The sequence below is a fragment of the Equus caballus genome, unplaced genomic scaffold (assembly GCF_041296265.1).
Source record: "Equus caballus isolate H_3958 breed thoroughbred unplaced genomic scaffold, TB-T2T haplotype2-0000451, whole genome shotgun sequence".
NCBI lineage: Eukaryota > Metazoa > Chordata > Mammalia > Perissodactyla > Equidae > Equus > Equus caballus.
Window position 1 is genome coordinate 2,136,314 of NW_027221893.1, and position 13,035 is coordinate 2,149,348.

At 49.4% G+C, this 13,035-nt stretch overlaps 1 pseudogene; it reads right to left on the reverse strand.

Moving 5' to 3' along the window:
- The window catches only part of LOC138922106 (heparan sulfate glucosamine 3-O-sulfotransferase 4-like), a 145,764-nt pseudogene that overhangs the window by 23,136 nt on the left and 109,593 nt on the right, over positions 1–13,035 (reverse strand).

A 13,035-nucleotide genomic window follows, 5' to 3' on the forward strand; every position in this document is an offset into this window, starting at 1 on the left:
GTAGTCCTGGGCAGTGGCCACGAGCACGCTGCTGCAAGGGGAAAGGCTCTGGAGGTGTCAGCTTGGAGAAGCACTGCTTCTAAGGGAGAACCAGAAATTGGCAAAAGAGGCTGTGCTCCTCCGAGACGGGGCCATAAGGAAAGAGGATGGAAGGAAAGAAAAAAGGAATAGGAAGGATTTTGCATAAAGGAAAGAGAAACAAAATATACCCCTTAATTCCCAATTGCGTTATGTTGAAAGAAACTGCGCTTCACCATCCTGACAGAAGTGGGCTCTCTCACACTAGGAACCCTGTCCATACAACATCCAGGAACAGGAAAAAAAAAATTCCATACAAAGTTACTGTAAGAAGAAGAAAAACTGAATCATAACATTTCAGTCGTTCAAAATTTCTCCTCTGCTCCTCCAAAAACAAGAAGGAGAAAAAATACAGCACAACACTCCACATTTAATTATTTCAAACACGCATCGGAAGATGTTAAAAAAAGAAAAACAAACATCTAGAATTAGAAAGCCACATATTAAGGCAGAAACGGACACAGCACAGAAACACCGTGAGATCCGATCAATCTCTTTTAAAAGACAACAACTAATAAACTAAAACTAGAAGGTGCCTTAACAATCCCGTACAAGAGGGAGAGCTGCACTCCTCAGAACCCATCGAGACCAACGTCACTATCTTCTTCACGTCTGTCCTTCCAGCAAGACTTGGTTCCAAGGAGCCAAGACCACGGGGGCCGCTTCAGCGCCCGACTCCCGGGCACCGCACCCCCAGGCTGGCCCCGTGCCCGGCACACACCGCCCGTGCCATGAACGCGTGACGCGCACGAAGAGACCCCCTGGCGCCCCGCGCCGCACAGCTGTCCCGCGACCTGACGGGCACCTCTTGGCGCACAAGCCTGTTCCTCAGAAACACGCTCGCCTCCCACCAGCCCCCAGGCCCACGCCCCCAGGTACCTCTCCCAGATGGAATCATCTTCGCAGGCGCCCAGGTCGTCCGTGTCCGGCGAGCAGGAAGAGCGGGAGCTGAAGGAGGGCCACCTCAGGCCAGCGGCCATGGCTGTGGAGCACCCGGGCTGCTGTGCCCAGCGGGGACACGGAGCGGCGTCCACGGACACCGGGGGAACGGACGAGCCCGGCCCCGGAGAGAGCAGCAGAGCGCGGCCGGACTCCGCCAGGCTCGGCTAGGCAGGCGCGGCTCATGGACGCCTCCCAAGATGGCGGCCCAGCAGAGGCGTGCTACTTGGCGCCGCGGCCCAGACGCTCCCAGGCCGTTGCCCCGCCCCCTCCGGCGGTGGACTGCGGACAGGGACAGGGACACCCTCCTGGGAGAACTCCTGGGGCCCCGCCCACACGTTTCTGACCTTCGCGGAGCGGGAAGGTGCGCTGACAGGGACGCGGGGTCACCGCTATGCTCTCGGGGAACTGCAGCCTCGGGTTCCTCGAGAGGCCGCGGAGATTCTTACGGCTGACCAAGAACTTTTAGACAGAAAAGCATGAAACAGTATGTCTGAATTACAACTGCGCTGATGACCACCAAGGCAATGCAGAGAGTGTCATGAGGACATATAACAGGGGCACGATCTTGACTGCAGGTGTCAGAAAGGCCTCCTTGAGGGATCCATATCTGAGAGAAACCAAAAAACCCTGGAGTCATCTTTGATTCCTCTGTCTCCCCCACATCCAGTCTGTCAGCACATAATATCAGCTCATTTCCTCTTCAAAATGGACCCAGAATCTGACAGACTCTCAGAACTTGCTCTGCTACCATCCTGATCCAAGCCACAGCATCTCTGACTTGGAATATTCCAGTACCACTCACTCATCTCCCTTTTCTAGCCTTGTCTCCTACCGTCTATTCTCCACAGAGAAGCTGACGTGATCCTGTGAAAAGTCAAGTCACGTCACCTCCTTCTCCAGTTCAAAATCCTCCAATGGTGCCTACCTCAGAGGAAAAGTTAGGGCCTTACAAGAGCCTACAGCATCTGTACCCACGGCCACCCAGATTCCATCTGCTACTCTTCTCCATCTCACTCAGGCTGGCCCTGTGGCTCCTGGAACAGGGGAGGCCAGCTCCTGCCTCAGGGCCTTTCTGCTCTCTGTTCTCTCTGTCTGGACACCGTTAACCCCTATATCCACAGGACTCACTCCCTCGCCCTCCACAAGTCTTTCCCCAGCATTAACTTCATTGGAGCCTTCGCTGGCCATCCCATCTCCAGTCACAACTCCTTCCAACACTCCTACTGCATCTATCACCACCTGACATGCCAGATATTTTCCTTATTGTCTTTCTGGCTGTCTCCCTCCTGGAATAAATGCTGCCTAAGAGCTCCAGTTTTGTCTGTTTTGTTCACTTCTGTATCCATGCTAGAACACTGTCTCCAGAAACTGAGTAGGCACTCAGTAAAGAGTGTTGAGTGGCTGCCTCCATCTGAGAGATGACGTGGAAGCACTGCGGCAGGGAGGGTGGGAGAAAGCATTGCGGGCAGAGGGAACAGTGTGCTGACAGGCGCCAAGGGAGGCAGGAACAGGGCACATTTGAAGAACAGAAAGGATCCCTTAGGGAAGGGGGGAGTGGTGTGAAGGGAGGCTGGAGAAGCAGGACAGAGCAGGCAGGGCGGTGGAGACCACATAAGGAACTTTGGTCTTTTTACAACAGCCACAAGAAGCTAGTAAACTAGGGAGTGACAGGATAAAATATGCCCTTTACAAACCTCTGCATTCACTATGAGATATGGGTTTGGAGGAGGGAACAGTGACTGGGGTCCTCAGTCACCAGACTAGTGCCATAGCTCAGCCCACAGGTGACCTGAGCTTGGACTGAGATGGCGGAAGCACAGGTGGAGAAAAGGAGGTAGATTCCAGAAATATCGAACAAATAAAATCAACAGGTCTGGGTGATTGATCACATAAGGTGGTACACCAAAGGGCAGTTCCAAGCTGACTCCTACATTTGGTACTTGGGAACTGAATGAACAATGGCCCCATTCACTGGGTTTTGGGGTGGGGTAACAAGGAGGAGAACACGCGAAGATGATGCGAGAGCACAGTTTTGGAAATCATGAATTTGAGATCATTCTGAGACATCCTAACGGATCTTCCCAACTGGCAGTGGGTATCCAGGTGGCGTGATCAGATGATGAAAGGTGAGGTGTGTCATGCAATGTCCTGTAGGTTTTTACCTCATGGCTGATGGGGCATCAAAGGTTGTAACTGACAAAGTGACAGGATAAGATTTGTGATTCTGCTAAATCACCCTGGCCACAGCATGATCACTGGGGTGGGGGAGGGGGTTAGACCAGAAGCAGGTCCAACACCAAGGACGTGGTGCAATAGACCAGGTGAGAGAACAGACCTGAGCAAGGGCTGCAGCGGTGGGGACGGAAAAGAGCACAGACCTCCCTTTGTCACCACCCATCTCCCCCACAGCTGCTGGGAGTTTTCTACAACACACCCCAGATCATGTCAGTTCTTCCACTTAAAACCCCTCACGACCTTCCATTAGACTTGACACCTTCTACATCTCATTCTCCCACAACCTCAATGGAATTCTCTCTTGCCACCCATTCCCCCACCCGATGTCAATGTCTCCTGACACACTATTCTGCTTCAATCTGCATCCTGTTTAGCTCATGCTGTTTTCTCCTGCCTGGCAAACACCTATTTATCTTTCTAAAACTCACTTCCTCCTCTGTGAAAAGAAGAAAAGAAGTGCTGACATCCAGGAGCTGCTCCGGTACCACGAGCCAGGCTTTCCTGTTGTTAGAAGCTGGCCTTGTGCTCACACAAGCCATGCTGTTCACCTGTTGGACATAAACTTCTCACAGACACCAGCACAAGGTCATGCTGCAACAGCAATGATGTGAGACAAAACAAGACCACTTCATCATTTTGCCTAAACAGACAAACACAAGGCCGTCGTGCCATCCAGAAAATACCAAACATCCCTCTCTCCTGCCTGAAGTGAGCAACTGTGGGTTCTTTATGAATTACGGCGTTTGTCTCACTCTAGTCACAACTCCTTCTAGAAAGGATTGATTGAGCTACACGATCACAGGATTGTCCCTGCCTCCTCTCAGCACCCAGTCCAGAGCAAATCCCTGCTTCCTTGAACCCTCCCCAAACTATCCAACCAAAGGCCAAATCCTGTAAGTTCTTTCTAACGCCCTCATCCTGATAGGCCCCAGAGTTCCCTATGATGTGAGGCCTCCCTCATTACAAAGAGCAATTAAACCCAACTGGTTTACCTACTGATGTGTTTCTGGTGGTCTTTGCTGGAGGACATTGCAGTAGGATAGGTTGGTTAAGTTTCTTGGAGGAAGTGAATGGAGTTCCAATCTGAAGGCTTCTATTTTCTATGTTAAGCATACTCAAAACATCACCCATATTATCTTGAGAATGAAGGGTTGGGGGGAGTAAATCAGAAGTTTGTGGAAAACGTCTGAATTATATATTCTGGAGCATGGGAGAGTGACTTGACAAGAGAATCCTACTAGAATGGTCAGGCTCTGTGAGGGCACAGGGGAGGTGGGGTGACATGAACTCAAAGTAGTACCCAGCTGCCCCGCTCTGAGTCCTATCTCCGGTACTCAAGACAAAAATGGGTAGTTTGGTTTTGGGTTTACTGGGACTAAAGGGCAAGGGAGAGGAAGGCATTGCCAAGAGAATTAATCATGGATGGACTATGAAGTCCAAGCTCAGCTGAGAGGTAACAGCATAGAGGAAGCATCTAAAGGATAGAGTACACCATGGAGGGCCTGAGGAAAAATATGCTGAGGGCCTAGCTGAATTAAGTGACCAAGCAAGCTGGAAAGAAGAGATCAGGGCTGGAGGGTGCTGCACTGCTCATTTGTCAGGTGGTGCAGCATCAGGATGCAAATCCAGGGTATTATGGTGGGAATGGGGACAGGTGGATGAGAAGAGGTCAGCAGTACAGATGAGGTATTGAAGAAAATGAGTACCCCGTGTGCAGGCTCAGTCCTCCGCATGCACACTGAAGTCAACTAGGATGACAGCAAGAATTGAGGCAGAGAGGAAAGCTGTGGGCCAGGCGATCAAGTCTTCAATGAAACAGGGGACTAATTAGGCAGAAAAGAGTAATGAGGAGGAGAGGGTGCTCCAGCTGGGGACTATAGATCTCAAAGAAATGGTGTGGGAGGACAAAGAGCAGAGAGGACATAAATCTCGTACCTCCTAATCCTGAGATCTGCAGGCACCACTTGACGGGGCTTCAAGAAAAGGATATTCCATAGGCAGGGCCAGGGCCAAGGCAAAGAGAGGGAGGGAAGGGCTAAGAAGAGGCTGAGGAAATAGAGGAGGCTGGCAATTATGGAGTGGTAATTTCAAGGACACTGTGAGGCTTTGGGGGGTCATTGTTAAAAAAATTAAAAGAGTGGAGAGCTGACTTAGGGTCGCAGCATGATGGGAAGATAAGGAGACGAGAGAATGGGGAGTGGGGAGAATTTAGCTATCATGGTAAGCACTCAACAGATATCTGCTGAAACAAGTGGAATTATTAGGCATAAATCTAGTGTATCCAATCTGAAGAGTCCTAACTATCAGACTGTAGGAGTGACAGCACGAGGTCATGATGACGGTGATGGTGATGGTGATGGTTTGAGGATGATGGGGTGGTGGTCATGACAATAACTACCAAACTTGAACACCTACTGTGTGCCAAGGACTGTTGGAAGCACTCCACATTTAATCCTCACAACCCCCATGAGACAGATGACCTCAACAGGGTCCCCAGATGGGCTCTGTACCAAAGGAGGGAGAAAATGAAAACAGAAGTAACAGAAGTGTAGAAGTGGCGGATCTTGTCAAGATGGCGGTGTAAGCAAACTCTGAACTCATCTCCTCCCATGAACGCAACCAGGTTACAATTATTTTTGGAAAAATTACCCTGTATAGAAAACTGAAAACTGGATAAAAAGAACCCCCACAACATGGGACAGTCCTGACAAAGGCAGAAGGGCCAGAAATTCCAGCTGGAGAGAAAAAAGTCACCTTTGGGAGCAGTGGAGTTTCTCAGCTGGCCAGGAGGGAGCCACCCTAGGGTATGCAGCCCTCCCTGGAGGGGTGAGGTCCAAAGCAGGGGCCAATACTACTAAAAGCATCCTTTAGACTCAGCACAACTGAGACGAGGGTCTTAGTATCTGGCTTCGCTGGCTATTAACTACAGCAGGGAATACCCCCAGAAAAGCTGTCAGATGAAAACTGAAAAGAGTCGGGTCTTAAAGGGCCCATGCACAAACTCACCTGTCTCAGCAAACTAAAATCACCAGAGAGAAGGCTGACAGTCCTTGGGTGAAAAGAGACTCACCTGGTGGGCTCTGGGGGCATCTCGGTGAAAGGAGAGACCTCTCCCGAGACTGAGACATTGGTGGGGGCTATTGTTCTGACATGGTCCAGGCGTGCTAACTCAGACCCCAGCAGACACCACTGAGGTTCTTCCCCTGGCCTGTTAGCCCAGGGGGCTGCCATACCCACTAGAGCACAGATCTAATCCAGTTCAGCCAGGGCAGGCAGGCGGCCCTAGGGACCTGCCCCACCCAACAGCAAGCCCTCAGGCTACTTGTCAGCCTGCATTGGCTGAGTGTCTTGATCCCCTACAGGCAAAAATCGGTTGTGTTTCTATACGCTAACACGAAGTAGCAGAAAGAGAAATTAAGAATACAATCCCATTTACAATTGCAACAAAAATAATAAAATACTTAGGAATAAACTTAACCAAAGAGGTGAAAGATCTGTACACCGAAAACTGTAAAACATTGTTGGAAGAAATCAAAGAAGACCCAAAGAAATGGAAAGATATTCTGTGCTCTTGGATTGGAAGAATTAACATAGTGAAAATGTCCATAGTTCCTAAAACAATCTACAGATTCAACGCAATCCCTATCAAAGTTCCAGCATTTTTTACAGAAATAGAACAAAGAATCCTAAAATTTATATGGAACAACAAAAGACCCTGAATAGCCAAAGGATTCCTGAGAAAGAAGAACAAAGCTGGAGGTATCACACTCCCTGATTTCAGCATATATTAAGAAGCTCTAGTAACCAAAACAGCATGGTACTGGCACAAAAACAGACACACAGATCAATGGAACGGAACTGAGAGCCCAGAAATAAACCCACACGTGTATGGACAGCTAATATTCGACAAAGGAGCCAAGAGCATACAATAGAGCAAGCAGAGTCTCTTCAATAACTGGTGTTGGGAAAACCAGAGAGCCACATGCAAAAGAATGAAAGCAGACCATTAACTTACACCATGCAGAAAAATCAACTCAAAATGAATTAAACAGGATCCTTGGCCATGGCGCGAAGGACAGAGAATGCAGCCTGGGGAACCAAGCGTCGCTGTTAACAGTCAGTCCGGGCTCAGTTCCATTCAACAAATGTTGACTGAGCGCTGACTCACGGCGGGAACTGTGCTGTGGGCTTTGCACACCTGCTCGCCTTTGTTGTGAAGCAGGAAATGTGCGGAAAACTAGGGAGCGGTGAAAATGGACTAGAGCTACCGGTTACAAGCATCAGCAGCTGAATTTCAGGAACAGCATATTCGGTGAAAGAAAGAAATAGACATTCGGGTAAAGTTCAAACCAAGCAACAATAATATCGCTTAGAGAAACATAAATCCACGGAGGAAAAATACTACACAGAAAAGGAAAGGAATGAGGGAGAAAAAACAGCAATCAGGATCTGCCACCTTGAGGAAGTGGGGCGGGTAGGACACTGGCTGACCGAAGAACGGGAATGGGGAAGGAGTACAGAGACACCCCAGTGATTTCTCCAGTTGGGATCTGCTCACTTGTGTTTGTTTCACAATTGTGCATACTGAAGATGTTCACAACGCATTTTCTACTGGACTTACGGTAAAATATTTTCTAAACAAATAAAAGAAGTATGGTTGTGTATTTCATTTCCCATCGGGTAGAAGGGAACGCACAGACGTAGACTTGAAGAACCTTAGATCACACGCACACGCAAGCAAAACCACCAACCAACCAACCAACCAACCAACCGCAACAACTTGAACGTCGCACCCGAAACCATGAAACTTCGAGAAGAAAACATAGGCAGTATGCCCTTTGACATCAGTCTTAGCAGCCTATGTTAAAGTACCACGTCTGACTGGGCAATGGAAACAAAATATAAAATGAACAGATGGGACTACATCAAAGTAAAAAAATCTTCTGCATGGCAAAGGAAATCATCCACAAAACCAAAACGCAACCTGACAACTGGGAGAAGATCCTTGCAAACCGTATATCGGATAAGGGGTTAATACCCAAAATACAGAAAGAACTCATGCACCTCAACAACAAAACAAATCAACAACCCAATTAAAAAAACGGGCAAAAGATCTGAGCAGTGACTTCTCCAAAGAAGATATCCGGATGGCCAAGAGGCATATGGAGAGGTGCTCAACATCATTAGCTATCAGAGAAATGCAAATCAAAACTACAATGAGATGTCACCTTACTCTGGTCAGAATGTCTCTAATTAACAACACAGGAGACAAGTGTCAGAGAGGATGTCGAGAGAAGGGAACTCTCCTGCACTGCTGGTGGGAGTGCAGACTGGTGGAGCCACTATGGAAAGCAGTAGGGAGTATCCTCAGAAAACTAAGATTAGATCTACCGTGTGATCCAGCTATCCCACTGCTGGCTATTCATCCAAAGAACTTGAAAACACAAATGCAGAAAGACACGTGCACCCCTAGGTTCACTGCAGCATTATTCACAGCAGCCAAAACTTGGAAGCAACCTAGGTGCCCATCAACGGACGAATGGATAAAGAAGATGTGGTCTATATATACAATAGAATACTACTTGGCCATAAGAAATGATGAGATCCGGCCATTTGTGACAATCTGGATGGACCCTGAGGGTATTATGTGAAGTGAAACAAATCAGAGGGAGAAAAGTCAAACACCATGTGATCTCACTCATGAGCAGAAGATAAAAACAATGACAAACACACACAGAGCAACAGAGATTGGATTGGTGGTTACCATAGGGGGAGGGGGGAGGGGAGAGAGCAAAAGGGGTGATGAGGCTCACATGCGAGGTGACGGACGATAATTAGTTTTTGGGTGGTGAACACGATGTAATCTACACAGAATTCGAAATATATTACAACGTACATCTGAAAGCTATATAATGTTAGAATCCACTGTTACTGCAATAAAATAAAATAAAATAAAATAAAATAAAGAAGTGTAGGAGCCTCAAGAGGCTGACAGGCTTTTGGAACGTTATTCTAGGGGTTTTTATGGCTTAGCTCAGGGCGGCAGACGCCAGCCTGAGACACAGCCATGACACAGTCACTAACTTCAACTAAATTATATTCCAACCGGAGGAAAATCAAAACTACTATAATAAGAATAATTTATTGAAGGCCTCACTCTGTGCCAGATACTGTGCTCACTGCTTTGCACCAACTGTCTCATTTAATCCTCACATCCAAAAGCTAGGTTACCACTAATCTCCCCATTTTAAAGGTGAGGAGGCGGAAGCAGAAAGATGGCAATCTGCCTGGAATTCCCATAAGGATTCTCTATTTAACGACGTGACTTTTTGACAAGATTTAAAGGTTTAACACATTACAGTGAAGATGCAGATCCCAGTATCACAGAAAGTGGAAAACACTGAGTCCTGCCAAATGTATTAAAACGCTAATTATGGATCCTCACAGTCTCTTTGCGTGTTTCTTCAGATGAGGGAAAACCCAGTGTGAAAAACCGCTGATGAGATGTCTCCAGATGAGGAATATGTCTGGTCTTTAAAGCCGGGAACTATCCCAGTAGATTCTAAGTCAGTGGGTCCAGAGCAGGCCTTGAGCGTCTCCGTTCTTTTCAAAAGCCCCACAGACTACACTTCCGTGCCCTGGGAGTTGGGAAGTACAGCCATGCCCTACACCGGGACGTTTCAGTCCACAACGGGGGTCCCATAAGATTAGTCCCGTAGAGCCTAAGTGTGTAGGAGGCTCTGCCATCTAGCTTTAGGAACTCCGTGGTGTTTGCACGATCACGAGATTGCCTGACCATGACAGACTCCTCAGAACTGATGCCCACTGTTAAGCAAAGCGTGACTGTACTGCCTTAGATTCTCCACGGTTCCAGACCCTGCACTGTTTGGATGACTGCACACGCAGAGGGCACCGTGTATGAGGCAGAGAGCAGCTTCAATCACACAAGCTCTCGACAGAGAGTCAAGGAAAGGCGTGCTCTGCTTACACGACTCTCTACTTTTCTCTGCGTCTCAACTATTTTACAGCTAATCTACTTTTTTTAACCGAGCAGCTTTGCCAAAAACATGTTACCAACAAATACTAAACAAACCAATATAAACAAGACATATTAAATAAGCCTAACCCTAAAATGCTACTGAAAAGGCTTTTATTTCCCTGGGACAATTTTGACAGCATTAGATTCTTTTACAAAGAGCAGCCAAGTCGAGGGAGATTATTTCTAATTCCACAGTGCTACAGATGCGCTCAGTAGCAACTGCAAGCTGGAAAGGAAACAAAGTTGGGTGTCATCCATTCAAGTTCACACACTTCACCAGGGACAGCCTCCAAGCCTTTAATACTTACGCATGCATTTATCCATTTATTTCATCAACCACTACTAACGCCTACCAAAGGCCAGACAGTGCTCTAAGTACTTTGCGGATAGGAAATATCCTTTCACCTTTACACTAACCTATGGAGTGTGTATGATAATCATCCCCGTTTTACAGATCAGGAAACTGACACACAGAATGGTACAGTAACTTGCCCAAGTTCACAAAGCCCGTAGGTGGCATGGCTAGGACCCATTTGACATGAGTCTGGCTCCAGAGTCCACGTTCCGAATCACGACACTTAGTCTCCAAAAACCTATAGAAAGCGTCAGCCTTAATCGAAAAGTTTTGTTTTCCCCAGCCTACAGTCCCTACGCGGCCCCAGTCTCCAGGGCATTCTTTCAGCTCCTCTGACAGGCCATACTCCTCCCTTGCCCTGTCCCAACACTCTCCCGCACAAGTCCTCCTTTTCTTGTAGGCATCTGCTCTCAGCTTAAACATCACTGCCTAAGTCACAAAGTCTATCAGTAAATGCCGTATTTCTCAGCACTCAACACAAAATTGCTTTCACATATCTCCTAGGTAATTAGTTGCTGCCTATCTGTCCTTTCCAACTAGGCCGTGAGGCCCAGTACGTCAAACACCCTGTCAGTCTTGCTCCTCAAGTGTCCAGACCACTGAACACGCACCAACCAGAGGAAAGGAAGGACTTGTCCCAAAGTCACTTCTCCAGACTATGTGGAAGGAGGGAACGGACGCAGCACCCTCGAGCCTCACGCTTTCTTTGCCATACTTTCAAGTGTGGGACACATACCTGTGCTCACAACGCTCCCCGGACAGCCCCCACTGCAGCCCTAACAGGTGGACTTCCGCACAGTCAAGGGCTTTGGAAAGCACTGGCTCTGCACACAAATATCACGTGGCCCTCGACAGGCCACTTCCCCTGAACCGGCCTGAGCTTCGGGGGCACAACAGGCTTCAGGAAAACCCCAACGGAACGTAGCCTCTAAAACAGGGAGACCTGCACGCCTCAGAACGCATGGAGACCAGTGTCGTTATCGACTTCGCGTCTGTCCTTCCAAGGAGCCAAGACCACGGGGGCCGCTTCAGCGCCCGACTCCCGGGCACCGCATCCCCAGGGTGGCCCCTGGGCAGGTGCCTGGCACACACCGCCCGTTCCACGAACGCGTGAAGTGCACGAAGAGACCCCCTCGCTCCACGCGCCGCACAGTTGTCCCGCGACCTGACGGGCACCTCTCGGCGCACAAGCCTATTCCTCAGGGACAGACTCGCCTCCCACCAGCCCCCAGGCCCACGCCCCCAGGTACCTCTCCCAGATGGCATCATCTTCACAGGCGCCCTGGTCGTCCGTGTCCGGCGAGCAGGAAGAGCGGGAGCTGAAGGAGGGCCACCTCAGGCCAGCGGCCATGACTGTGGAGGGCCCGGGCTGCTGTGCTCAGCGGGGACACGGAGCGGCGTCCACGGACGCCGGCGGAACGGACGAGCCCATCCCGGGAGAGAGCAGCAGAGCGTGGCCGGACTCCGCCGGGCTCGGCTCTGGGCAGGCAGGCGCGGCTCGCCGACGCCTCCCACGCCTCCCACGAGGGTGGCCCAGCAGCCGCCCAGACGCTCCCCCCCCCCCCCCCCGCTGCCCCGCCCACTCCAGCGGTGGACTGCGGACAGGGACAGGGACACCCTCCTGGGAGAACTCCTCGGGCCCCGCCCACACGCTTTGGACCTTTGTGGAGCGGGAAGGTGCGCTGACAGGGACGCGGGGTCCCTGCCAAGCTCGCTCTCGGGGAACTGCAGCCTCCTCCCTCGGGCTTTACTTGAAAGTCAGACTCGAAACCATGCAACGTCTACAAGAAAACATAGGCAGTCAGCCCTCTGACATCACTCTTAGCAGCCTATGTTCAAGTACCACGTCTGACTGGGCAGTGGAAGCAAAATACAAAATGAACAAATGGGACTACATCAAAGTCAAAAAATCTTCTGCACGGCAAAGGAAACCATCCACAAAACCAAAACGCAACCTGACACCTGGGAGAAGATCCTTGCAAACCGTATATCGGATAAGGGGTTAATACCCAAAATACAGAAAGAACTCATACACCTCAACAACAATAAAAATCAACAACCCAATTAAAAAAACGGGCAAAAGATCTGAGCAGTGACTTCTCCAAAGAAGATATCCGGATGGCCAACAGGCATATGGAGAGGTGCTCAACATCATTAGCTATCAGAGAAATGCAAAGAAAAACTACAATGAGATGTCACCTTACTCTGGGCAGAACGGCTCTAAGTAACAAGACAAGAGACAAGTGTCGGAGAGAGGATGTGGAGAGATGGGAACTCTCCTCCACTGCTGGTGGGAGCGCAGACTGGTGCAGCCACTATGGAAAGCAGTAGGGAGTATCCTCAGAAAACTAAGAATAGATCTACCGTTATGATCCCGCTATCCCAC